The sequence below is a fragment of the Schistocerca nitens genome, chromosome 2 (assembly GCF_023898315.1).
Source record: "Schistocerca nitens isolate TAMUIC-IGC-003100 chromosome 2, iqSchNite1.1, whole genome shotgun sequence".
Lineage (NCBI taxonomy): Eukaryota > Metazoa > Arthropoda > Insecta > Orthoptera > Acrididae > Schistocerca > Schistocerca nitens.
The window spans coordinates 973,856,675-973,871,882 of NC_064615.1; positions in this window are offsets into that span (position 1 = coordinate 973,856,675).

Consider the following 15,208-nt stretch of genomic DNA (forward strand, 5'->3'; position numbering starts at 1 on the left):
GATTCCATACTGCACAGCAGTACACCAGAACAGGACGTACAAGGGTAGTGTAGGCAGTCTCTTTAGTAGACCTGTTGCATTTTCTCAGTGTTCTGCCAATAAATCGTAGTCTTTGGTTTGATTTCCTCACAACGTTAAATATGTGATCGCTCCAACTTAAGTTATTCATAATTGTAATCCCTAAATACTTAGCTGAATTTACAGCCTTTAGATTTGTGTGATTTATGATGTAACAAAAATTTAGCAGATTCGTTTGGTACTCATATGGATGACTTCACAATTACATGGCCCCTGTATCTATCTTCACAGTTATGCGCAGACTAAATGTGAGTGAGAGTAAACGTGTAGTTGTGTACATGTCCTCTCGTCATGAGTTCAGCACTTTAATAGTGTTTTAAAATCCTCAGTTTAGCGGCAAGAATGTTGCTCCCACTGTATGAGTGGTGACAACTAAGTCAGAATTTTTCAAAGCTTTTATGGCCGACAATTAAATCGTCCTACGGTACTGGGATGTCACACGGTGCGTGTTGGTAACCATCCAAAAACAATTAAAATGTAGAACAATGAGGATAAGTTATAGTAGATTCATTTCCAGGAAGAAACATTCAGAAATGTGGTTTAGGCTAGTACTATGAAACGTCCCCTTAGAAAAATTATACATGACTGTGCTTAAACTGACGCACAATATTTTTAGCGCAACGCAATCTGACTTTCAATAATCCCTACAAAAGAATGGCCCTGACTAACATTAACCTATACCTTTCACAAATCCCTTACCTCACAAAAATCTTCGTTACTCAAGCTACAGCAATACAGCGAGCGCCACTACTGCCAGCTAAATAAAAGATTCAAACTACTGAAGGCACTAACTACTGATATGCATAGTTAGCAAATGAAAGATTTTGATAGAGAACAAACGATGTATTTACCTTACTAGTGTTCAAAAGTAATAATATATATAGCAGTTCATGACATCCAGTCTTACAAATTTCAAAACTCCGCCATTTCTCTCCCCACATCCACCACTGCTGGCGGCTCACCTCCAACTACGCAACGCTACGCGCTGTTAACATCCAGCTGCCCAACACTACAATGGCGAGTATTACAACAATGCCAACCAGCCACAGACTGCACACAGCACAGCCAGTGATTTTCATACAGAGCGGTAATTGGCGGCGGCGTTACCAATATAAGAACCTAAACAGCCTACTTACAGTACAACCATCCAGTGTGCTGTGAATGAATGTGTCAGGTGTTCAGATAATGTGTATGGATTTTTTGGGTATGTGAGGTATGCTCTTTCAAAGCTCGTTAGTGAGAGTACTTTGGAGGATGTTTCCACCAAATTTTTTGATGTGTGTTGATGTGTGTTATATATGTTAGACTATGTTATATATCCTACTATGATATCTGAAATAATAGAGGAGAAAATAAATGACTTTAAATTTTTTTGTTTTATTTCAAGTAAAAATGCACCATCACTGTAGTTCAGTCACTAGTGTACTTTCACTAAGAAAATTAGAGTGCCTCCATTACCAAAGGACTCAATGTTATAATGGCTAAGTATTTTTACATGCAATGGCACTACCCGAATGTGTGACAGAGATTTCTGTAAATAAAAAGATCAAGAGATAGTTACATGTATTTGATAATTTCTGGTTTATTCACTATGTATACAGTAGAATTTTTTTCTTTCTTTTGTACGGGGATACATAGCACGAACTAGAAAGTACAGAGCAACATTTTTCTTTGTATATGTCTTAATGACTAGACACTAATGACCAGAAAAAATTACAGAAATAAACTTTCTACCATTTTTATATACAGGGCGGTCCGTTGATCGTGACCGGGCCAAATATCTCACGATATAAGCGTCAAACGAAAAAACTACAAAGAACGAAACTTCGCTAACTTGAAGGGGGAAACCAGATGGTGCTATGGCTGGCCCGCTAGATGGCGCTACCATAAGTCAAACGAATATCAACTGCGTTTTTTTAAATAGGAACCCCCAATTTTTATTACATAGTCGGATAGTACGTAAAGAAATATGAATGTTTTAGTTGCACCACCTTTTTTTGCTTTGTGATAGATGGCGCTGTAATAGTCACAAACATATGTCTCACAATTTTAGACGAACAGTTGGTAACAGGTATGTTTTTTAAATTAAAATACAGAACGTAGGTACGTTTGAACATTTTATTTCGGTTGTTTCAATGTGATACATGTACCTTTGTGAACTTATCATTTCTGAGAACGCATGCTGTTACAGCGTGATTACCTGTAAATACCACATTAATGCAATAAATGCTCATAATGATACGTTGAACGACATTCCTCTCAACAGCGAGTAGTTTGCCTTCCGTAATGTTCGAACATGCATTGACAATGCGCTGACGCATGTTGTCAGGCGTTGTCGGTGGATCACGATAGCGAATATCCTTCAACTTTCCCCACAGAAAGAAATCCGGGGACGTCAGATTCGGTGAACGTGCGGGCCATGGTATGGTGCTTCGACGACCAATCCACCTGTCATGAAATATGCTATCCAATACCGCTTCAACCGCACGCGAGCTATGTGCCGGACATCCATCATGTTGGAAGTACATCGCCATTCTGTCATGCAGTGAAACATCTTGTAGTAACATCGGTAGAACATTACGTAGGAAATCAGCATACATTGCACCATTTAGATTGCCATCGATAAAATGGGGGCCAATTATCCTTCCTCCCATAATACCGAGCCGGCCGGGGTGGTCGAGCTGTTCTAGGCGCTACACTCTGGACCGCGCGACCGCTACGGTCACAGGTTCTAATTCTGACTCGGGCATGGATGTGTGTGATGTCCTTAGGTTAGTTAGGTTTAAGTAGTTCTAAGTTCTGGGGGACTGATGACCTCATAAGTTAAGTCCCATGGTGCTCAGAGCCATTTTGAACCATAATGCCGCACCATACATTAACTCGTCAAGGTCGCTGATGTTCCACTTGTCGCAGCCATCGTGGATTTACCGTTGCCCAATAGTGCATATTATGCCGGTTTACGTTACCGCTGGTAGTGAATGACGCTTCGTCGCTAAACAGAACGCATGCAAAAGATCTGTCATCGTCCCGTAATTTCTCTTGTGCCCAGTGGCAGAACTGTACACGACGTTAAAAGTCGCCATGCAATTCCTGGTGCATAGAAATATGGTACGGGTGCAGTCGCTGTTGATGTAGCATTATCAACATCGACGTTTTTGAAATTCCCGATTCTCGCGCAATTTGTCTGCTACTGATGTGCGGATTAGCCGCGACAGCAGCTAAAACACCTACTTGGGAATGATCATTTGTTGCAGGTCGTGGTTGACGTTTCACATGTGGTTGAACACTTTCTGTTTCCTTAAATAACGTAACTATCCGGCGAACGGTCCGGACACTTGGATGATGTCCAGGAAACCGAGCACCATACATAGCACACGCCCGTTGGGCATTTTGACCACAATAGCCATACATCAGCACGATATCGATCTTTTCCGCAATTGGTGAACGGTCCATTTTAACACGGGTAAGGTGTCACGAAGCAAATACTGTCCGCACTGGCGGAATGTCACGTGATGCCACGTACCTATATGTAATGGACTATTACAGAGCCATCTATCACAAAGCGAAAAAAGTGGTCCAACTAAAACATTCATATTTCTTTACGTAATACACGAATATGTAATAAAAATGGGGGTTCCTATTTTTAAAAAAACGCAGTTGATATCCGTTTGACCTATGGGAGCGCCATCCAGCGGTCAACCATAGCGCCATCTGGTTTCCCCCTTCAAGCCAGACAAGTTTCGTTCTTTGTAGTTTTTTCGTTTGACGCTTATTTCGTGAGATATTTGGCCCGGTCACTATCAATGGACCACCCTGTATACCTTAATAACTATAAATATTTTTACAGTGATGGTGCATACCCCATGGCAGTCTAAATTAACACTTAACTCACGAGATGTCTCTCAGACCGCACGAGAATTTTCGAACTCACTCCCCAAGGTAAATTCTGGTGGAGTGTTTCTGCTTGGCTTTATCAGTTGAAATTCGATCTGCAATGTGACAGTCTAATACCTTTATTTCCAGTATGTGCTGAATCATGTTCCTTACACTTCAGCTAGGAAATTACTATGCATCAGTTTCTCTTGCAGCTTTGTTCCAGGTCCACAATAATTGTATCCAGGGATGTGTAATTCAACAGCTAAGCTGTCAAGGATACTGTTTTTATCTTGTATGGCGCACGTACCAATACATGCGTTTTATATTGCATGCTTGTAGGGTTTGTGCACATTATTAAAGGCCACGTTTTTAGAGTCCACCCAGCTGGTTTGAGAGGATCGAAATTCAAGGCATTTAACTAAAGTCTTGCTCCCTCAATGTCTTATGACATGCTCTATGAGAAATTCGTCAGGTTTAAAGTTTCTTCTATGTAGAATTCTTCTGTGTAGAAACAACCAGGAATTTCTTCACATTTACTGTTCTTTAAGATGCAAGTTATTTGGTTTGTTATTTTGGAAATTGTTAATATCTGTGTGGACCAGTTAACAGGTGAGATTTCCTATGGTGCGTGGTGACGTTTGGACAAGGTGAAGCAGTTACAAAGGAATGTCTTTTCTAAGAGAATTTTTGAAGCAATTTACACATTCAACTGTTTACACTTCTTTAATATTAAACTCTAAATTAGTGTAGACAAACTATCAAACAACTAAGAGGCAGAGCTGAAATAGCATTCCAGCGAAAAATACAGGCTGTTTCATATAAATTTCTGTAACATAATGAATGAAACTTAGTTTTTTGTCTCATTGTCTTTCTTTTACTTGAATGATAATTTAGTTCTTCTATATTTCCATTTGAATTCTTGGATTGTACACTGATAAAACTCTTCCTCATTTTCAGGTAAATTTAGTTTCATGAGCTTCTTTTTTGTACACAGTATACACAGTTTCGAGAGTCCTTGTTGTCCTTGGAAGTTACTGCATTCGCAGTTGCGATGTTCGGGAAAACAGTGTCTGGCACTTGCACTTGTTATGGGGATTGTTAACACAAGGTCATAGGGTATAAAAAGCTTAGTGCATGCGGAGGAAAGTAAATCTTTAAGACTCCCTGTGCACATTGAATACCCCATGAATGTTGAGCCGGATTGTGAACATATATGAAGTGCGGTCGATACTGAATTGTGAGGAGAAAGAGTAACAAAAATGATAGTAATCATCACGAGATGGCTGGTGAGTCTCCAATTCAAAGATACCATCTACTCATTTTATTCATCATGGAGTCAGTTTTTACGTGGTACTGATTCTATAGGAAGTTGGATGCTGCGGACGCGCCTGCAGCATGGTCGACGCTGTTTCACACCTGGCTACCAGAGCTGTCCAGCTTCACTACTTGGGCCCGTATTGCACATTGCGGAGTTCTTCCGACCATAAATCAGTCTTCATTTACAGGTTCTGCTGATGCACCTAGAGATTCTGTAGACCAATATAGACTGAATTAAAAACTAAATCTAATATTCATGACAACAGGCAACATAATAAGAGATAATTCAGAGTGATTTAGAAAAATCATGGAAAACCTAAATCTGAATGGCCAGATGTGTATTTGAACCGTTGTCCTCCAGAATGTGAGTCCACTGTGCTAACCACTGTGTCACCTCTATCAGTCAAAACAGTACTACTCAAGGAACGGAAGAATCTGTTGCGCTTCCATAGAAAAGTATTTCTCCATCGATTATGACACAGTTAATTCGCTTCTCAGGCGACCAAAATCAAAATATTGGCCACAGCTCCCTTTTAGCGAGTTAAAAGAGCCCTCAGGAAAATTTCTTTTATTTTGCTCTGCAATGTATAATAATCGAAGAAACTTGCGTTGCCGGCCGCGGTGGTCTAGCGGTTCTGGGCGCTCAGTCAGGACCCGCGCGACTGCTACGGTCGCAGGTTCGAATCCTGCCTCGGGCATGGATGTGTGTGATGTCCTTAGGTTAGTTAGGTTTAAGTAGTTCTAAGTTCTAGGGGACTTATGACCACAGATCTTGAGTCCCATAGTCCTCAGAGCCATTTGAACCATTTTTGAAACTTGAGTTTTTCAACCTCTGCAAACCGTACCTCCAACTGCTGATTTATAACGTCTTAAATTTTGTAGTATAGACGTCGATAGTAGGTTCTGAAGTCGGGGTCTTCATAACAACGTTGGGCCATTCACAGATTTCTCTACAACTGAACCAAACTGTATAAAATACCATATCTTTTCTGGTGAATGTACGATTTAGTTTCTGCTGTCTTAGCCACACAGACTTTACATCAAGGATTTTAGTTTGCAGAATGTCAAGAACAGTATCGGTCATCCCAAATATCCGCAGTACGAACTAAAACTGGAATGCTGAAAATATTACTGAAACCTCGAGCTTCGTGGAATGTATCACTGTACCTTCCGACAGGATTGTCAAAAATGTTGTCAGACAGTTTTAAAAGATCGTAAATATATCCTTTTACTGTTTCGACTAGCCTTACTTCATAGTTGCAGCGCGTGAAGCACAGTTTTAGATTTTATTTTATTATTTATTTATTTATTTATTTATTTGGCAACCGTGTTCAGCGGAGCAGTTTCCTTTCTGGAATTAGAGAAAAAGGTTGCAAAACTAGTTACTCCCATGAAAAATGTGTTGCATTCCTTTGTAGAGGATACGGATTGGGGAAGCACTAGGTTTAACCTATGAGCAAGACAGTGTATGAAAATTGCATCAGGATATTTGTCCTTTACTCTCTTACGGATGCCATTCAATTGTCCAGGTAACGCAGCAACACAGTCGTAGTTTGTGCCACTAGTTTTGAACCACATTCACACTTTTCCAGTATAAGGCACACATGATTTTCCAGAACAGTTGGCTATGGTTTGCACTTACATCAACAAAACCAATAAATCTTTTCCGAACTTCACCCTAAGAGACACGTACTTCACTAAAGTAAAGAGCTGAGAGTGCTTCGATATTTCACTGATTTCATCACAACGATTGCACTGCTTATCTCTTTCTTGATTTCTTTCAGCAGAATTATACGAGTATCAGCAGAATCTATTAGGTCATTGTCAATGTGACTGGTCAGTTCAGAGAATACTGTTGCCATGTGTAGATGGTGGCCCAACGTTTCGTCGTATTTCCTTAGGATCAATTCGAATTCAACATATTTTCCCTGATTTGTGGAATGTTCATTTTCGGCATGAACCCGAAACGGAACTTCTTGCTTAGCGAGAAAGATCTCTACATCAATCAAACACTGGATAATTTTCCTGGTTTGTTTTACAGTTTCATTGTGTTTAAGGAAATTTAATACTCGCTGTTGATACAATTGGGAATGAATTCTTAATGTACCAAAAACAGCGAAGAAAAAATTTCAGCCCATACGTTGACACTCGAATAATTTTAATAGTATTTGTCATAGTAAAATGATTATTTGCAAGACTACTGTGATATAAAATGGTATTGTATACTTAAAACCGTCATACAAAGTAAGAGGGGGCCTGATGACCCTAATCAGATCAGGTTAAATAAATAAATAAAATATATGCGACTGTGCTTGCTCATGATGACTTGCAGCTTTTAGTAGATTATTCATGTCATCAGATCGTGAGGAATATTATAAACAGTTTTCATTTTTTAAAAAAGTAAACATGGATCACAACATAATTTCTATGTCTTTTTACATCTAGATAACCACTTTACTTTATTGTAGTGTTTGGTACCGAAATGTCGAGCATACCCTTCTGTTATTGTTTTTGTATTAGGCGATGTAGGAGTGGATCTTCCGCGTGCCAGTGTTTTTTCTTCTCTTCAAATGACCGTTTTCCAAAAGCCTCTGTCTGAAGACTACCCAGTATGCACCCACACTTCTTCATGCTCTCTCTGCTCTCTCTACTTGCAGCCATCACCTTCCATTTAAACAAAGGCAATCATTTTCAGTTGCAGACTGAGTCTTGAGCGGTCATTCTCTCACCACTTCTGAGCGCCTAAGCCTAAATGGAAAGAAAGAATTTGCAAATGAGACGTGAATTTCAGGTTTAAATAAACATTTATATTGACAGGTAGACTCATGTATTATATACTTACAGGAAATTACGCAATGTTCTTTGGTAATGATAACACACATAAGTAAAAATTATCCACACAGCTACCGATAACTGCGAATGTTGGAACGCTCTGGAAAACTTGTTCCCTAACTCGAATACAACTGTGCCCATCTGAGGTGCTGCAGAACAACAAGGCGGCAATACTAATAATACAATAACAAAGTTCTTGAACTAGACTATCAGACTACAGCCGAAATGCTGTGTGTTTTACAAAGTGATTTTTTATAGATTGTTACTGCTGTTTGTTTATAATGGTAAGAACAGTTTCAAATGCACTGCAACCATTATACCGTTAACCCTTAGTTAATTGTGTGGGCTACTAACGTAGCTTCCGTGAAGACTAATGACTACCTTCCCACTCTAGACAGGAACAGACATGTCTCAGACCTAGCAGCTTCCTGTAGAGGGGTGAAATTTAAGCCAATGTAGGTCTGACCTACAGTGAGCCAACTTGTGCTCTTTGAAAATGAAATTGCTACAGTCATAATCCACAGATCTAATTTTGTTCCTCTTTGGAATGCACCTGCAGAAGGTTAAAGCACTCAATGGCACAACAGTATTGCATATAAAACTGTTCTAAAACAAATTTAAAAGTTTCCCTGGGAGATTAAGTGACATAATTGTTTCTGAGTAAAATTTAATGGAATGACTCATTCCCTTCATACCATGGAATACCTGCCACTGATGATTTCTCAGTTGCTGTATTTTGAAATACACACCAAATTTTCTACATTAAATTTCTGCTTGTCTGGATCCAGCATTTTAATGTGATTGTATACTGCGTTTAGAATCTCGTTATCATGAATATCAGAATGTTTAATTTTGATAATGTGATGTCAAGAGCAGTTACATTGTGCAATTATTTGTGGAAGAATATCAAGCCAGTGGTATGATCCCCAAAGATTAAACTGAATCCACATATAGTTTGTTATGGTTATTTTCAAATGTTCCACAATATTTGCTTTCAGTGGGAGAATGTCGAGTAGTGGTGTATTCTGTAGTGATCCATTATTATTCTGAAATACTTATTGACAGTTAGGGACCAGAGAAATACAAAATACAAATCCATAACCATTAGAATATATTGCAAACTTTTATTAATTCATGAACATTACTTCATATCTATTAGATCTACCTACAATTAATCATCCAAACCACATATAATAACATGCCTAGGTGGGACTGTTTTTTACACTGGTTTATGGAGCTCTCATACTGCTGTCTCCAAATATAGTCAATAATGCATTTTTATCGAAGCTTCAAAATGACTGACATGATTTCCCTCATGTGAGTGCTACTCCCTGTGGTGGACAATGCTGTGAGCCATAACTTTTCTACGATTTTGTTAGGGTTGTCATAGTATATGTACTCCAGAGGTCGATTGTTCATTATTTTAAGCTGAATGTCAATTCCTTCACTCCTACTATTTACAGGTTCTAATGTGGGCCTAATAATACTGCATTTACTTAAACTTATGGCTTGACTTTTTCGGGTTCTTACATATTTTATTTTTATCTGTTATTACCTTTATGTTGTAATTTCATGTACTGACACGTTCCATGGCCTTGGAAGTTTGCTCCTCAATTTAATACTACAGAACTTGATGTGTAAATAAATAAATAATAAATTGGGAACGAGTGGTCGATTCTTCTTCTTCTTCTGGGTTTGAGTGTCATTGCTGAACCAGTCACTTACTACAAAGTCCTTGTGATGAGCTATTTTATCCACTGAGCCATAGTGATGACAACGGAATGTTACAGAAAGAAAGCAACACATATGGTCCATACAGATGTGATAGTTGGAATATCATTTTAAAGAGTCATGTCCTCTGGACATACAGCACATTTTGTTTCCCTGATTTCGAAATGACGATTTTTTATTGTCATCATTGCTCCTATTTTTTAAATTGTTACATCACAATCTGTTAATTGTCCAACATTATACCCATGGTGGAGGGTATTTGATGCCTCATAACTCTGTCCCCATCATGATATCTTAGTGACTACACCATCAAGCAAATTTAAGGATTGCAGAGAAATACTGTGTAATGATGACCACTTTGCTACGATGGAGCACTGGCTATTCCTCCTGTTAGTACCTGTTAGCGAATAAATTCGAATAACCAGGTAAAATCGTTTTATTCATAACAAGAAACAAACCAATGCTTTCCATCACATTAAAGATGTAATGAACTGTATTTTGCTGCACTGACAGCAGCTACAAATTGCAAATATTTGCCAAATTATACCCTAAAATGTGCACGATGAACATTACGAGGGATATGCTGTAATTCCAGTTACTACAATAGTGGTAGCATTGTTAATAGGTGTCTGGATACTTTTGATCAGAATATAGGTTGCCCATCGATAAAAATGGGAAAATCCGCTTGAATAACTGTCAGTCGGAAGGATGAGGAATGATGATTATGCCCCCACTGCAGACAGAGATTGAAGGCATGACCCATGATTGCTTAATATTCTGACAACAACATCAGTTAGTGGTGGCAGGAGGTGCACTGTCCAGCCAATGTGTGACGTGATAGAACAAGTTGCCTACAATGGTGGTCCCCAGCCTAAACAATGGCTTCCGTAGGTGTTTGATCAGTGGAGCCAATTGGGCTCGACAGGTATTTTGTTTTAGATAGATAAAACATGCCTTTCCTAGTAGCAGCATGGGTGTGGGATATCAGTATAATTTAGTGATGTACATACCTGTCTCTAAAAACGCTCGTACTTGGATTGCTTAGCGGTATCTACAAGTACACTATACTCTTGTATTGGACTCCTCTAAGACATCCTGAAGGTGATATCATAGTGTTCTTTTTAACACACATAGCTAACAGGTTAGTATATATCTGACTGATGTTAAGTATTAATTCTATTACTTCCCAAGGCCATAGTAAGCTGTCAATTGTTTAAAAATTGTGAAACTGTAGATAGCAATGGAAGAAAATGGTCATACGTTGTAGAAATACCATTTAGATGCTGCAAATGGCAAAAAACGAAATTGCATAATGGTTAAGGCACATTTCAAGTGTGCATATAGGCAGAATGCAAATGAGGAGGCACAGGTGGGGGGAAAATCCACATTATTGGTTAATAAATCGTTATAATTAGGTTATAAATGATGGAGATAAAAGCGACAAAGCATTCATAATGGTGATGAAAGTGATATATATTTAATTACACTAACTGGAGAATTAATTATGACATATAACTAATTAAACAATAAATAATGGTGAAAAAAGTTACAGATAATAAATAATTATAACTGAAATCTTTTTACATAAGATAAAGATGCTAGGCCAAGTGGCTACTTCGGGAGAACAATGGACTCCTGCTCTCAGAGAGGGCTTTGACTTGCAACTTTGAAAGAGACAGTTACCTCAGGACACTGGTCCCTACACTTGAACTTTCACCTTGCTGTTAAGGAGAACAATGCGCCGTTTGCTTTGAAACTGACTTTGCCTCACTACTCATCTCCAACAGAATCGCAAGTCACTGGCGAAACCTACATTTTTTATGTCTTCTCCTTGAGCTTTACCTAACTTTCCTTATTTATCTCTACTTTCCGTTATTGCCTTCAATACACTGAGTGAAGAATTTGGGAGAAAAGGCTACAACAACCCCGTCTCATTTCCTTCTTAACTACTTTCATGCCCTTCGAATCTTATACCTGCACTCCCATTACTCTGCAACTTGTGGCCAATTTTAAGTGCCGTTTATTTTATCCCCGCTATCTTCAGTATTTCGAAGAGTGAATTGCAGTGAAATTTATCAAAAGCTTCCTATAAATCAACAAATACTATAAATTTACGTTTGCTTTTCTCTTTCTATCGTATAAGACAAGGATGTCACACTCGTGAGCTGCAAGCTGCACGCAGCACTTAAACTTATTTGTGTGGCCTGTGCCACCAGTATAACGGTACGTAAATATCACATCATCTTAAACGCGCAGATGCACAAGACCCGATCAGCAGTGAATATTTTGGTGGGCGATTCTCATACGTCAATCTCAAAGAGTATAAGAGGAGCTTCCACTTGGGTGTTTTGCAGACACCTCTCTTCAGAATGCACTGTTGTTGGGTCCTTGGAACAATAGGGTTTGTTTTGAAATCCGAAGGGTGCACTGCTGTGGATTCAAGCACAAATAATTGACCGATTTCGGACAAAGTCTTTGTCGGTGAAGCTGTGTCGCTTTGCTCCCTATAAGGTCTGTTCGACACATACCGACATATGTTGGTAGTCTTTTGTCTAATGACGTGATCTTTCCCACTGATGCCAACAGCGGCATTCAAACAGTTGTGGTACTGTAGCTGTATGGTGAACTGGTGTTCATTATTAATTAATAAAGTAATTAGCGGCGAGGCTATTCTCACCCATCAGGCCCCTATTCCTTACTTGTGCTTTTTGCTATACTAGCTGACAAAGCCCGGGTATCTATTTCGCCAACCACCTATTAGACAAGATAACAAAAAATGAAATGTGTCTGTAGAGAAGTATCGAAAAAATTTCATTTCCAGGTATTCTTGAAAACACTTTTGAAATTATGAAGCAGTCATGCAAAGAAATACGCATAATGTATATACGTATAAGTGCAGTATCCAAATTATGGTACATGACCCCGGACAGTTCCTCTCCGCTGGGCACAGCTGCTGCGCGTGTTAGCAACGCGATTTTGTAAACGTCTCTATTGCAATGCCTCCACATTGCTCTATAAACAGCTTTCAGTTTCGCCTACAACCGTTTGCGCTTCGTAGTCGAAAGCTGTCAAAAGCGATGCCAAGTGTCGGGGATTTCTTGAAGTTGATTCGATTGTAGGAATGTCTTAGTAGTAAAGAAATAATGTATTAAAACTTCATGCATGATGCGGTATATTTTTGCTTATCTCAGTACTTATGACGTCATATCTCGTGAACTATGTATGGTACCATGATAAGTGGATACTGCCGCCGAAATTTATAGCGAATGCAGTTAGCAGCACAAAAGTAATACACCGTCATACATGATGCGGCAGTTTTTCACGCTTATCTTTATTTATGGCTTTATATCTCCTGAACTACAGCAAATAGGTGGTTCTTACCAACACAGCCATTGTTGCCTGACAGTAAGGAATACATGTACCTTGTTTGGTTGAAATCGGCTCAGTGGTTTAGGAGAAGTGAAACATACACACACACACACACACACACACACACACACATACATACATGTATCCATTTTTATAATACACAAAGTTTTGCATCACCCCGGTTCCCAGAACTCCTAAAGATAGACGTTGACTGTGGATATTGTATCATAGACACAGTTCCTTTGACTGTTCAGAGATGTCAGTAAACCCGCCAAAAGATGTAAACAGCCATGCATGAGCAGCGCCTATTACACGGAGGGGGTCCGACGGCCGATCAGTTTCAGTCATTCCACCAGGAAGGAGGTACACCGATTGTGTTGTCTGTAGTTCAACCATGCCTAGACGGTCAATAGCGCGGTTAGATCGTGTCCACATTGTTACTTTGTGCCAGGAAGGGCTCTCAATAAGGGAAGTGTCCAGGCGTCTCGAAGTGAACCAAAGCGATATTGTTCGGACATGGAGGAGATACACAGAGAGAGAGAGGAACTGTCGATGACATGTCTCGCTGAGGCTGCCCAAGGTCTACTACTGCAGTGGCTGGCCGCTACCTACGGATTATGGCTCGGAGGAACCCTGACAGCAACGACACCATGTTGAATAATGCTTTTCGTGAAGCCACAGGACGTCGTGTTGCGACTCAAACTGTGCGCAATAGGCTGCATGATGTACAACTTCACTCCCGACGTCCATGGCGAGGTCCATCTTTACAACCACGAAACCAAGCAGCGCGGTACAGATGGGCCCAACAACATACCGAACCGACCGCTCAGGATTGGCATCACGTTCTCTTCAGCGATGAGTGCCGCTTATGCCTTCAACCAGGCATACGTCGGAGATGTGTTTGGAGGCAACCCGGTCATGCTGAACGCCTTAGACACACTGTCTAGCGAGGCATTTATGTGGGACCGAAGTACGCCGCTAGTGGTCATGGAAAATGCCGTAACGGCTTTATGATACGTGAATGCCATCGTTCGACCGATAGTGCAACCATATTGGCAGCATATTGGCCAGACATTTGTCTTCATGGACGACAATTCGCGCCTCCATCGTGCACATCTTGTGAATGACTTCCCTCAGGATAACGACATTGCTCGACTAGAGTGGCCAGCATGTTCTCCAGACATGAACCCTATCGAACATGCCTGGGATAGATTGAAAAGGGCTATTTATGGACAACGTGAACCACGTGCCACTCTGAGGGACCACGCCGAATCGCCGTTGAGGAGTGGGACAATCTGGACCAACAGTGCCTTGATGAACTTGTGGATAGTATGTCACGACGAATACAGGCATGCATCAATGCAAGAGGACATGCTAGTGTGTATTAGAGGTACCGGTGTGTACAGCAATCTGGACCACCACCTCTGAAGGTCTCGGCGTATGGTGGTACAACATGCAATGTGTGGTTTTTATGAGCAATAAAAAGGACTGAAATGATGGTTATGTTGATCTCTATTCTAATTTTCTGTACATGTTTCGGAACTCTCGGAGCCGAGGTTATGCAAAACTTTTTGATGTGTGTATGTTTGCATTTTTCTAAATAAATTTACATGACTATTAAAAATGAATTTGAAATGCTTTGGTAGTTTGACAATGTTCAGACCTGCTACTGACTGCTAATTGCTACAGCACTGCGACAGCTACCTCCTTTAGGTACTATCTGTCTCTTACTTTTGTAAACTGCAGACAAGTGAAGATATGTTAAAGGCTATAAGCACAACACGCATTCTTGTTAGAAAGCCATTGAAACTGAAATTTATTTCGGTATGTAGCTGTAACGATGTTGTTCCGTGGGATCTTGACGTACTTGTACAGACATACAGGAGTAGTTCGGTCGTTCCTAAATGCCCGACGCGTAGCAATAAAGCACGGCTTTTCGTTCTCGTATCACAAAAACAAACTTCCCTCAACAACGTTCCCATAAAATTTCGATTCAGAGTGCCAC